This window comes from Eptesicus fuscus, chromosome 14 (genome assembly GCF_027574615.1).
Source record: "Eptesicus fuscus isolate TK198812 chromosome 14, DD_ASM_mEF_20220401, whole genome shotgun sequence".
Taxonomy (NCBI): domain Eukaryota; kingdom Metazoa; phylum Chordata; class Mammalia; order Chiroptera; family Vespertilionidae; genus Eptesicus; species Eptesicus fuscus.
Genome location: NC_072486.1, coordinates 19,950,113 through 19,965,101, shown reverse-complemented (window position 1 = coordinate 19,965,101; position 14,989 = coordinate 19,950,113).

Genomic DNA, 14,989 nt, shown 5'->3' with positions numbered 1-14,989 from the left:
ATTGAAATCCTGAAGAAGCATGCTCATGACACTTATGTGTTTACACTTTTATGATAAATTCAAGAAAAATTTAAAATATTTAAATGTATTTTCAGTTTGGGATAATTAAGGCAGTGATCCAAATGTTAGAATCAAGCTCATATACTTTCTGTGGGAAGATATACATGTATAATCATATCTGTGCCCATTTAAATGTTAAGAGAAATTAATGAGTCTGATATGAATGGCAGATATGCAACCATGTTTTGGATTTGCATTGACTCTTTCTAGTTTTAGGCTTGTGTAGCAAATAAGTGCCATAGCATTCTAAAACCTGTGATAAATACCCCAGAGCATTACACAGATGAGTCTTGTAAAAAATAAATAAGTGCATTGCTGTCTTAGAGTAACCATGTCAAGAGGTGATTTTTGGCTTCGTTTACTTCTTTAGACAGTAGTAAATGTTTACAAATGTGATGGCCTAAGATACTTATAATTGAACCTGAACTAGTAAATCGAACACACCATATTATACCACTTACTAGTGAGGATGGGGTTGGACATTGCTGTCCTTAGACACTCTTGACTTGCCTGAAAAGACAAGTACAAGAGCCATAGCTGTCATCTAGCATGTTATACAATGCAAATGGTCTTGAAGCCTTCTGACAACAGCAACTATCTGGCTAGCTAAAGAAAAAGGAGATAAATCCCCAACAAGTTAGTTTTTCCCAAAAATCTTCCAGCTAACATCAAATATTATCCTCATATTTGTTATCATTACCTCTTTATTCAAATTTATTTTATAACTCAGGTTCAGAACCCAATGGTGTCTGTACATGGACTTATATTTGGTTTCCTAGAGTGTACTAAAATAGTAATTTTCAACTAGGAGATGTTTCTTTAAAGTCCTGCTTCCTTGTAGAGAGAACCAAGTAACTTTTAGATTACACCACAGAACATGTAAATTACTCAAAACAAAGTAGAGTTCGTCTTCTGAGGGAATCTGGAGCTGCCCATTTGTTCCTTCAGTAATACCTAGTAATGCACAAACAGCTCTGTATTAGATTATTTGTCAATGTTATTTTATGAAGAAATTTAATAAAATTTACTACTCTGCAATCCATTGAGCACTTCCTAACTTAATTGTCATATTCTGCATTTCCTGAGATTTACAATTAAAATTGTGATGAGCCAGACATACAAACTATTCCTAGTGTGACAAGACAGGTTATTTGTATCTTACCAAAATTGTCTGAAATATATGTTTTACCAAAAATTAATTTCACTTATCCATAAGTACTTATATATGATGTAAGTCTGAATATTTTTTCAGCCCAATTTTCTCTTAATGACCACCACTACCACAAAAAACAAAAACCCATAGTTCAATTTACTATTTATGCCCATGCCAGATCCAGTTAATAAAAAATAATGGCCCTGACATTTTATGTTTTCCAAGGATGATCAAATAAGGAATAGTTTCCAGACCAGAATAAACATTTATTTTCATTAAGACATGTTTAGTCTTCCTTATGTTATTGTCACCAATATTACTTCCTAAATTTTAAGACTACATACTGCAATGTATTAACTTACAATATTTTGTGCCATTGTTTTTTTAAGCCTAAGTTTAATCGGTACAAAGACCAATAATAATATATTACCAGTATGATTCATATTTTGTGTGGTTTGAAAATAGGGAACAGTATAGAACTAAAAATCAAGTAGTTTTGCTATATAATTTTGAAAACAAATTATCTTTAAATACTATATCAACTTCCAGTGGCTAGTGCTGTAAACTAAGAAATTTGAGAGAGGCCAATTGCAAGTAACACTCAAAGTTCCATTTTAGAAGTATTTTGACCAGTTTTGGACACGTTTAAATATCTTTATGCGAATATTCTTTGCTTATTTGACTTGAAGACTTAATCTCTTTGAGAGTTAGCATCCTAAATATAAAATAGAATAGTACTGATGAGGAAAAACAAGCACCATACAGGGTGGGGCAAAATTAATGAACAAACTGTTTATCTTTCATGTACTCACAACTGTAAACCTACTTTTGCCCCACCCTGTAGAGAATATATAAGAAGGTGCTTTGTCAACAACACAAACACATAAATGTTAAGACATTTAATTTGAAATATACAAAGGGCTTATGCAACTCCATGTGTACAGGACTATATATTTATATATTTCAATTGTAAAACAACAAAAAAATTTTAAAGAAATCTTAGGAGAAATTAATCTCTCCTACCCCAAAAAATGAGCAGAAACCACAGAATGTTAATAAGAAAAAGATATATGAAAGGTGAGGTGGAATCAAGATGTAAATGAGAAATAGAATATTGTATTCATGGAGCCAGAGACACCAAACTTACCCAAGATCAGGTCCAGGATGGAAAACTGCCACCTCAAGGACAGGTATGAAGGTGTTCTCTTATATTGAAGAGGTTGTGTTCAGCAGAATAATCATGATTTAAAAATTCAGGTGGAATAAGAGTTATTGTTTTGCCTTTATCTCTAATGGACTCCCTATATCCCTCATAATTACCATGAGAATTTGAGAGGGGGAAGATTCTAATGGATGCTTCTTGTTTCTCATGCCTCAGAGTTAGAGAACCATTTCCATAGAGAGGAAAAGAAGCAATATGGAACTTAAAGACAAGCTGACATTTACTCTAGGCTTATATCAGTCTGTTCTGGTTGCCACAATAAAATACCACAGGCTGGGTATCTTAAACAACAAACATATTTGCTCCCAGTTCTGGAGGCTAGAAGGCTACCTGTCTCTGTTTCCTCATCTGGCCTTTGTGTGCTCACAGAAATAAAGGTCTCTGGTGTCCTTGCATGAACACCAGTCCTACTGGATTAGTGCCTCACCTTTAGGTCCTCATTTAACCTTAATTACACACACATACCCCCAAAAGGACCCATTTTCAAATACAGTCTCATTGAAGGTTGGGGCTTCAGCATATGAATTTTTAGGGAACACAGTTCATTCCATAACAAGACTTGAGATTACCAAGGTCTAATGATTGGTAACCAATGATTGATGAAAGTTGTTCTCGTCCAACATCTAGGACAGTGGTTACCAAATAGCATTGAATCATTAGTAAAGAAAGCAATTCAAACTAAGAAGTCTACCTAGCATTTCTTCCATGGTCTGTCTTTGACTTTCCCACCTGTCCTCTGCATAGCTATAAGTTACCTTCCTAAACTTTACGTCAGACCTTTTAACACCTCTCTTGAAAAACCTTCAATGACTCCCACTACTTAATGAATAAAATCTTTTCATTATTTATTCAGCTCTCTAAAGTCCAGATCCAACATGTATTTTCAGTCTCATCAATTTCTCTGTTCTTTAAACACAGAGGATTATTCATTGCTACTTGGACTTGTTCTTGCTTTTTAATGACACTATGCCAGTGCTAACTCAGCCCAAAATGCCCTCTCTCCTCCAGGCTCACTTCTAAATTGTAGAACCTAGAGCTTCAGCAAAGCCTTCTCTGATCTTAGTGAGAAGAAATCGATCCCCAAACTCTTTCAGTATAAGTTAGTTGCTATATGTCTTTTTCCCAAAATACTCTGGGCTTGTTAGAACAGAGAATGTTTTATTCATATTTTAACCAGCATCCTTTTTTAAAAAATCTTACATACCTATCATATATAAAGTGAGTAATTGCTCAATAAATGAAGAGATGGTGAGGAATTGGGGAGGCTGTGCAGAATATTTATTACAAATGTCTAATAAGTAGAGAAAGATAAAAAAAAATAGGAAAGATTCTTAAGAAGTACATGAGTTGTCATTTCCTCTTCATTTTGCAAAAAAGAAGCTAAGGAGCTATTAACATGTTTCCTATGACCATCTATAAAAAATTATCCCATAAATGAAAGACAACCACACTGTAATTCACTAGGCATTACAAAATACAAGCCTACCTGAAAAAGGCTACATAGATCCATTTTCCTTTTACAACCATAACAACCACAAAAGAAGTAGACATGAGGGCAAAACTCTTAAAATATTGCCTAACTTCATTGACCACATAAAGTAACCTCTATACCTCTCTTTATAACCCAGGGAAGAGGGTAAAGTATTCCTTGGACAAAGTCTGTTGTCATAAAAGAAAAAAAAAAGTCTTGTTCAGAGTTCACACCGAGTATCTTTTCATAAGAAATTATACAGCAGCACAATTAAAATGAAATACTAATTGTAACAAGAAAAAATGGTGGCTGCAGCATATAATTCAACCTTAATAGATTTTCTAATGCCTTTCTTTATATCAAAGGGGAGTCGCCCTCTAGCCAATAAAGTAAATTTTCTGATCACCAAATGGGTACTTCATCCTCATTCAGGCTGATATTGCAGCAACATCGTGAATTTCTCAGACAGCTTTGTGAATCAGCAGAGTATTTCAGAGGAGAGCACTGACTGCTAAAAGCAAAGTCGTTATTTTTAAACAGTCTTTAAACTAGTAGATGAAACACTTTGTTTTTGGGCAAGGATGTATTTGCTCTGGCAACCTGGAAGAGCAGAGAGGGCTGAACCATTTGGGAAGTAACAGAATAATGTTTACTGTATCAGCCAAACCTCACATTATACAGCTTTGTAGGTCAAACTGTTTTGACTTTGTCTTTTTAATATCCCTGTCTATAATTCTTATTTCCAAAGAGCTTAAACATTAATATCCCATGAACTATCACCCTATATTTCCAAACAATCTTTAAAAAGGCATTAACTAACTTTGCTCATTTTAAACTTTGAGATCTAGAAAAGAACTGGGTTTCTTTCTATTTAAATAACCCCAAAGAAAGAAAATTGTTGTAAAAAATAAAAAAATCTGTGTCCTAACACATCCATTCAAAAACTGTTCTGAATGCTACCTTTTCCCAGGCTGTGTTAGATGCTTGGAATACTGAAGCAATCAGACCCCTTTCCTGGCTCCTACAACAATACACAGTGTTCAAAGGCCAAGGGAACAGAACTCCAGGTATCCCCACACCTCTCTCTTTCTTTGTACTCGTGCAGTTATGAGTGTTTATTATCTTCATGGGGTAAAATCCAGATTTAAGTGTGACTTCAGCTTCTTTCTTTACACAGTAAACATTATGTTTTACTTATTTACTAATAGACATATAATGTATGATACATTCTAAATAACATGGTATCAAAATGCATTTTCAGTGGCCACTTTTGAATCCTTCACAAGCACACACTACTCTAGTTCTTTTGATCAAACTTTTCCTCTATAACTGTCTCTTTAGTTTCCAAAAGTAAGCCTAATTTTCATTAATTTATGATACACAACAGCTTTACATTTCAAAAAAGAGACCACCGTTCACCCTCCGTTTTTACTACCTCATATGCCATCCTTAGTAACCCACCAATGATTCCACTCACATGAAATTCCCATTCTCTCAGTGTCCTAGCCTGCACTGTTTCACAAGCATCTGCTAACGTTATCTTTTCATTATTTTTAATATATTTTTATTGATTTCAGAGAGGAAGGGGGAGGTAGAGATAGAAACATCAATGATGAGAGAATCATTGATTAGCTGCCTCTTGCACAGCCCCCTACTGGGGATCGAGCCTGCAACCCGGGCACGTGCCCTTGACTGGAATCAAACCGCGGACCCTTCAGTCCGCAGGCTGATGCTCTATCCACTGAACCAAGCCAGCTAGGGCTAAAGTTATCCTTTCTTAGTCATCAACAGAGGCCCTCAGTCATACCAGCAAATCTAGAGAAGGAACCATGACCACAAAAAACTTGATAATTTTAGGTAACAGTTTTACATCTATACTCTGCCACGCCCTAGGCTCTCAGTTATACCATATTAGATCATAAAATTAGTGCACTCGTTTTCTCAGGTTATATAAATTTGAATAAACCCCACTTAATGAAGTAGTTCCTTTCATGTTAGTGATCCCTTCCCTGAGACCATCATGCTGACAAACGGAAAGCATGTAATAAAAACATACCATCAATAGATTTCAAACTTCTATTGTAAATCATTAATAATAATGTATTGTTTTTAAGCAACCACAAATGATTGAGTAAAAACATGTATGAGACTATTCCACAGATGTCCTTCCATTGACACACAGCATTCTTATGAGTTTTAAACAGTTTTAACTTCTAATTCTCCCTGGAATTTTACATCGGAGGTTGTTCATAGTCTTAAATTGCTTAATAGAAATTTACCTTAATTCAACCTTTGGATATACAGTATTTTATTTTCCACTTTTTTATTGATATAAAAGATATTCATTGGGAGCTCTTTATTCATCAAGCAATAGCTTTAAAATGTTATATCACGTATAGAATATACATAGGATATTTAAAAACTAATGCTGAAATTGTGTGGTAAGGGAAAACATTTTCTTACAGAGAATTTTTCTATGTTATGAGCAAGTACATTGACTAATTGCTATGGCTATGTGTATCCTTCAGTCTTTATGTGTGTATTCTCGTGTCTTTTCTCTCACATGTTTATGTATGTATCCAGTATAAATAGTTTAATCCCTAGATTTCCTATGGCCGGAGAGAAATCTCTCTTTAAATCACTATTCTATGTTTTTACTGTTGCCAACCTATTAAACTAATATAAAATAAAAGGGCTTATACTGTAGAATATTTATTCTGAAAATAGGTTTCTCAATTTAATTCTATTCATAATTTTAAAATCTAGGTATCATTTGTACCATTATTTACTAGTATATACCGTATTTTCTGGCGTATAAGATGACTTTTTAACCCAGGAAAATCTTCTATATGCCCAGTCGTCTTATACGCCAGAAAATATGGTATTTTCAACTCACATTTTATTCTTAAATAAATTTAGCCTTATCCAAACAATAAATTGCAATCACTTTGATATTATACGTGCACACACACACACACACATTATTCTGTTAAGCAATAAATACATTACCATAAATATGTGCCATGTAAGCCAAGGATCAATAATATTTTCCTGTAAAGAGCCAGGAAACAAATTATTTAGGTTTTGCAGGACATGGAATCTGGGTCGCAACTACTCTGCTGTTCCAATGCACCAGCAGCCATAGACAACAAAGGGGCATGGTTGGGTTCCAATAGATATGTGCATGTATGTACGTACTTTTTTGTTTTATCGGAGGAAAAAACTATGGACTAAAAATAAGATAGAGAATGTATTCATAGTCATTAAAACAGTATTTATATTTTAATGTCATAATTGATAAAGAGTTGACCAGTTTAGAGTTGTAAAATATTATTAGAAGCAAGTGGTTAGAAAATATATTGGAATTAGTAATAATCTTTATTGTCTAGAAATGCCACAAACTCTAAAAATTAAATAGGGCAAATGAATTACATTACTTAAGGAAAAATTGGAAAAAGTTTAAAATAGCAATGAGAAAGACATTTCCAAATGAGGAAAATATAATTATTAAATACTCATAATATTAAGTATATCACTACTTATACATATAATATACTTTCTAGTTTTAAAAATAAGTTTATAGTTATATATAATCACTATAAGACTATTTCAGGACTAATGAACGGAGTATCTTTTTTTTTTAAGTGAGCAATATATTCACTTGCTGGATAGCACAATTAGAGATAGTTTTTCGTACTTATTTTTAATATATTATTTGCCAAAATGTTGGACAACCTGGATAAATTCTGAGAAACATACAATCTTTCAAGTCTAAACATGGAAGAAACAGAAAACCTCAACAGACCAATCACTAGCAAAAAATCCTATATAATAAAAGCCTAATATGATAGGTGTCCAATCGACCTGTCAACTGTTCAATCAATCAAAGCGTAATATGCTAAGGTGACTCAACCACTCACTATGACGTGCACTGACCACCAGGAGGGGGCAAAACAGTTAAGCAGTCGACCAGTCGTTATGACATGCACTGACCACCAGGGGGCAGCTGATCTGACCAGTAGGTTTTTTGCTGCTGGGGTCCAGCTGATTGGAACTGAGCAAGATGGGCCGGACACGCCCTGGAGCCCTCCCGTGGCCCCTCTCTGGCTGGCCAACCTCCTGCATCTCTCCTCAGCCCCAATCATGCAGCGGTGGGGTCCCTCGGCTGGCCTGCACCCTCTCATAATCCAGGACCCCTCAGGGGATGTCGGAGAGCTGGTTTTGGCCTGATCCCACAGGCCAGGCCGAGGGACCCCATTGGTGCACAAATTCGTGCACCAGGTCTCTAGTAAATAAATAAAATAAAGCAGTAATCAAAAACCTCCCAAGAAACAAAAGTCCTGGAGAAAGATAGATAAGGATATCAAGAGGCGTTAAAGGGACACTAGCTGAACTAAGCAGAAAGTGCACCATGAGAATATGCACTACCAAACCAGGATCTCCCTACCAGTGTTAACACCACTAGTGCTAAACTTATATATCTCTCCACTCCATGGCCAGTTCTTTATGTGTGCTTCCAAATGCTACTGTAAGAGCCAGAAAGCTCTGATAGACAGGAATTTAGCTCATACACAGGCCATGAGAATGGAATTCCTGCTGTTTGCAGCATGGATAGACTTTGTGCTAAGTGAAATAAGTCAGACAAAGACATACTATATAATACTACTTATGTGTGGAATCTAAAAAAGCCAAGTTTACAAAAACAGAGAATGATGGTTACAAGGGATGTGGGGGAATTGGGGATATGTTGCTCAAGGGGACAGTTTGCAACCAGTGAAAAACTAGTTTGGGAAACTTAATGCACAGCATAGTGATCATAGACGATACTGTATTGCAAACTTTACACCTGCTAAGTGGCTGCAGCAGCGGGGTGATAGGGCTGCGCCTTACCCTGATCAGCCTGGTCGCCTCCCGCAGAGGCTGTCAGTAGGACATCCCCTGAGGGCTCCCAGACTGTGAGAGGGGGCAGGCTGGGCTGAGGGACACCCCCCTAGGGCATGAATTTTGTGCACCGGGCCCCTACACTAGTTGAACAAATAAATACAATTGCTATTAATACAAAAAATAGTTGATAGTTTAATAGTTTCTTTAATACTGGATAGTTTCTATAGATCTCCTATATTGAGCCTTTATTTCTATTATATATTCAAAGTTTTGATTGGAAATTACTTCTATATTAAGCTAGTTAAGATGATTGAATATCAGCCTTAAATTCTATTCCTACAATATGGACAGTTAATGAACTCATAATTTCTCCTTTAGAAACTTTGAAATATAGAATTAATGGAGAAATAAATATAGGTAGAAAAAATATTTTTTTAAGTTTATAGAATAAATCTTTCCATCATTTGGATAGTGGCTTTGTTTTGCTCATTTTTTTTCCTACCTGTCATTGAATGAAGAAGTTGAACTAAATTTTAAAAATATGTATATTTGTATTTATTTCAGAGAGGAAAGGTGAGGGAGAGATAGAAACATCAATGATGAGAGAAAGTCATTGATTGACTACCTCCTGCATGCCCCCCACTGGGGATCAAGCCTGCAACCAGGGCATGTGCCCTGACCAGGAATCAAACCGTGACCTCCTAGTTCATAGGTCAATCACTGAGCCACAATGGCAGAACTGAACCAACATTTTGTTATAAATTTAACTCAAGGTGAATTTACTTTGACTGAAGGACTCTAAATATAACAAAGGTATTGTATTTGACTTTCAATTATGAAGTATGTCTTTATCAACTAACCAGATATAAAGCTGGTAAATGTATTACAATCAGCTCTCTGAAAAGACAGGGAACCTTTAGTTGCAGTTTTGCTCATTTCCATGATAACAATACTCCAATTATGGCCTATGTATTTTACAAAATATTGGCAAGAGATGCTCACAATCAGATCCAATAGAAGTCAGCTCTGCTATTCACCAAACTACTGGCCAGTCACACACACAAAAAAAAAAACTTTACAAAGCTTAAGTTATTAAGGAAGAAAAAAATCAACTTTTGTTTACATAAAAATATTTGACATCAGAATAATTGTATAATGCTTTTCATAGAATTCAAGTCTTAACATAATGAAAATACATTAGATTATTCTAAAAGGCAATTTATATTTTCTAAAACCAAGTATCATAGTAGCTTGCAATATACATATTTCCTCCCTTTCCTTTCTTGTAGGCTCAAGTTATTTTTAACTTCAAAAGTTCTTTACATGAAATATATTCTAGTTTCCATTTAACCTGTTTACTTTTGCTTTGATGTTGCTTAGTTGATTAAAAGCATTTAGAATCTCAATGCTACGAAATCTGATTAGTAATGTCATATTTCTTAAGCTTATTTTGTCAACACTTCACACATTGAATTTTGATCAAGTAATAGATAACATTATCTTGTTTGCAAATCTGTCTATGATAATTGTCTTAAAAATATAGCTCTAGTTTAAATTAATAATTGATCTAGCAACTGAAGAAATAGCAAATCATTTTACCTAATTATATCCTTTCCAAAGAGCTGATGTGGAGAAATTAAAAAATGCTGCTTCATACTTCAGGAAATAATAAGGTACTTTAAACTTCACCAATTGATTTGTTACTAGATGGGTAGACTGGGGGAAGGTAGGTTTAAAGTAAAAACTCTAAGCAAGAGATCTGTTGTCACTAGGTTACTGCAGATTAAGATTGGTTGCCTCTGTCAAATCTTTCCACCATTCCTTTCAAAAATAAAAAAATTGTAAATAATTTGACAGTTAATATTATTAAAATGATCTAACTTGGTTTGTTCCCCAAGACAGTCCAAGGCACTGCCAGTAAAAATGCACTCTCTGAATCACAATCTCAGTTGTGTGCCTATGAAAATTTTAATTAAGAACTGAGAAGAATTTCAAAGATGTGCCTCTTTGAAACTTGCTTCTAGACAACAGGCTTCTGAAGGGCCTTTTTTCAAATCAATTTCTGTCTCTTTTGTCTAACAGAATGGACTGTATTTTGATACTAAGGAAGCCCACAAAGCTTTCACAAGGTTATACCAGCTTGTACGAAAAGGAACAATTATAATTCTGAATTAAAAGAGGATTTTGCGACCCCCAACTCCCAGCAAACAGGACACAGCCTGAAAAAGCTACTCACATCTGGGTGCCCTGAGGAGTGGTGAGTGTATTTTGCATGTAGGATAAATTTAAATAATTTGTAGTTAGACTTAAGTTGGCCAAATACTTTTCATGGCTGATCCCATCAACATGTGGAGTTCATTCCCCTTCCCTCTTGAATCTGCCTTGGTCCTGTGACAGCTTAACAAACAGAATGCAGTGACAGTGCCCCAATCACAGACGTACTCTTTAAGAGAATTTACAGCATCTATTTCCTCCCTCTAGGATTTCTCATTCTTGGAACACTTCCTGGAACTCAGCCACTATGCTATACAAAGCCCAAACCACATGCACAGGACACATGTTGATGTCTCAATTGACAGTCTCAGATGAACTCCCAGCCACCAGCCAGGATCAAATGCCAGCCATGTGAACAGGCTATCTTGGCTGTCCACCACATCTGAGCCACAGATGATGCAGCCAACGATGATATCATATAAAGTAAGAAAGCCAGGCATCCTAGCCCAGTCAACACCAAGACTGAGAAATAACAAAATAGTTGTTTTAAGCCACTAAATTTTGGGATTGTTATGCAACAATAAATAACTGAAGTAGGAGTCTTAACAGTGTTGGGTGGTAATGAAACCGTATAAGAATGAATGAGACTTAATAGGCAAGTGTGTGACATAAAAAAAAAAAGAGGCTTAGAAAAGAATCCTGAGAACTCCAAAATTGCTAGACAGAGGAACAGAAGCCAGTAACAAAGTCTGTGAAATATGTTCATAAAGGTAGAAGGAAATCAGTGACCTGTAAGCCAATGCTTACAGAGAGGAGCCAGAAAGGTGAATGCTAATGAGAGATCAAGTAAGATACAGCTGATAATTGATTGCTATATTTAATGACAGGGAAGTCAAAGGTCACCTTAGCAAAAACAGATTTGCATACTGACAAAAGAAGCCAGATTGGTAGAGGTAGTTGAAGAATGAACAGTAACAGAGTAGGGAGAAACAGTGTAGATTCAATTGAAGAGTCAGAAAAGATGACAGGAAGAAGCTGGTGCAGAGAGAGAGGTCTGAAAGATTTAAATTACTTTTAATGCTGGTGAGAAGGAAAAAAAGCCAGAAAGTTAGGGGAAGAGAAAAATGTAAGTGAGTAATATTTTACTCTTTCCAGAAAGGATCCTCAAACCACAGAACATCCATTTAGGCACTATCTATGTCCATTGTCTATACACACAGTAACCTCAAAGTAACATTTGCTACAGAGCAGTCTTTGTAATAATTTAGCTGTATCATGAATCCAAAGGAAATTATTCATTGACGTATCAGAATGACCTTGCTAAAAGGCCTGGAATGGAATCTAGGTGGAAATTTAATCTTAAGATGTTAAAGCTCAAAAAAACTATCTTTTTTAAATTCTAGGCAAATTCTTCCTTCTAATGTCAACAGTGACATTTTATCCCTTGAGGAGACCATTCCTTATTTTGGGAAGAACTGCTGGAGCTATATTCAGAAGCTAAAAAATAGCTACTTACAGGTATGAAAGAGAGTATACAAGTTTTGCTTGACAGGCTTCTGAAGTAGATTGTGGGTCAAGTTAGATATTGCTCTTCCCAAATGTATGTCTGTTGGTCCGTGAATTTACATACATACAGAAGAGTCTCCTGGGAGGAAGCTGATGACAGTCCTATGGTTCTTTCTCTGGGTATTTCAAACAGTGGAAGCATGTCTGATAGCTGCTGTGCTATATTCAACTAAGATCAAAAAGTTGCAAAGAAAAATGGCACTGGAGGAGCTAAATGGAACAAAAGATTCTAGACTAGTGACTTGGTAACCAAAGTAAATTAGGGTGCTGAGAGGACTTTCTGAGCACAGCACATGGCTGGATGCAATAAGACTCCTGACCCATACTCATACCCTGGTACTGTGGGGATGGAGGTTGGGAAAAGTACTTCAAGGATATGTTATACTAAAGACCTGTAAGTCATTCTTTGGGATGAAGGCAGTTTTCCTAGAAAAATCCTGAAAGAAAAAAGATTCATTCTCTCATGCTCCTTAAAATTCCTTGCAGCCTGAGAGTCATGATGCCTGGACTTGGGTGAGTCAGGCCACCAGCCAACTTTTATTTGTTTATCCTCCTAAATTCCACTTCCCTTGGTCAGATTTTTTTTTTTTTTGCCAACCTATTTTCTGCTTTATTATTAAAAAAATATATAGCAAAACAGGATTTTCATCAGACCACAAAGAATTAGATAAGTAAAATTCTCTGACCAGTTAACAAGAGCATCTATAATAATAAAAGCATAATATGCTAATTAGACCGATAGCCAAATGACCTTCTAGATGAAGCCACAGCGGCGGGGGCTGAGGCAGAGGTGGTTAGGGGTGATCAGGCAGGCAAGCAGTTACAAGCCAGCGGTCCCGGAATGAGAGAGGAATGTCTGACTGCCTGTTTAGGCCTGATTCTGCGGGATTGGGCCTAAACAGGCACTCAGACATCCCCTGAGGGGTCCCAGATTGGGAGAGGGTGCAGGCCAGGCTGAGGGATGGACTCCCAACCCGCCCCCCGTGCATAATTTTCATGCACCGGGCATCTAGTATAAGATAATTTATTTCTTTTTTTTTCTTTTTTTTTTTAACCCTCACTCAAGGATATGTTTTTATTGATTTTTTTTTATTTTATTTTTTAGAAGAGAGAAACATCTACCAGTTGCCTCCCATATGTGCCTTGATCAGGATGGAACCCACAACCTAGGTATGTGCTCTGACTGGGAATCAAACCTGCAACCTTTTGGTGTATCAGACGACTTAAACCAACTGAGCTACCAGGCCAGCACAATAATTTGTTTTTAAAATAATCTTATGAGGCAAAAGCACAAACTGAGCAAAATTGTTCTTAATGCATAAGCAAAACTGGCTCGATTCCACCTGCTGCAGCTGAAGAAAAGTAAGCAAAGGTAACATGGGCAAAGTAATTCTTTCAAGCAATAAAATCAAAAGTCCATTCATTAATTTATAGTCCAGGTAGAGCAAATCAGCACATTTTTATAAGCTCAATGAATCTCCAAAATTTGCTTTTGTGATGGCTCAACTGCTGCCAAGTATCACACTCCCTAAGTATCCTCAGTATTTTGAGAATAATTAAGTGCTTGCAAAGTTAAAATGTGTGCATCAAAAATATGTACAACATAGCTATACTTGAACACTTTTCACTGGGCTGATTTTTGTCCTAATTATTAACATGAATCAAACACAATAAACAAAAATGCACCAAATCACCAGTAATGAGAGACAAACTTCAAAATATATTAACCAAATGCCCACAAATTAAAATGAATCCAATCAATTTCCAAATTGTAGAAGATATATAATTAGTTGTTCTCAACTGGGAGGGTTTTTGCTCCCCATGGAACACTTGGCAGTATCTGAAGACATTGTAACAACCAGAATGGTAGAGACAAGGGATTATGCTAAATACCCTCCAATAAATAGGCCCACCCCCTACAAGAAAAATTATTGGCTCAAACATCAATGCCAGATTTAGGAATCTTGCGTTAGAATTATCATAAAGTTAATAGCATAGACATGTAGACAGAAATTTATCTTCCAGTCCATTATGGTTTTCAGGGAATGGAAGGGAGAATTACTATTGTCATATATGACAATACCAGGTCATTAAGGATTTAAGGGAAAAGACAGTGCCCAAGGCATTGACCTCTTTGTACAACTGGATCTTTTAGATAAATCTGAAGTTTAGGCATGCCTTGAAATACTGATAAAATCTCTAGTATTCTCAGTTTACAATGAGCTTTCTAGAATATAAGCATGTACCTTGCTCATGCAAATGAAAAACAAGACATTAAGGTACTTTGAAACACACTGACTCCAGATTTCTATATAGGAGTCCAATATTACAACAGTTGGTTAAAGGTCTAGACTAAAGAATTAATAAGGAAGATTAGAGTAAAAGATATACCATTTCTATTAATTCAGTTAAACATTAT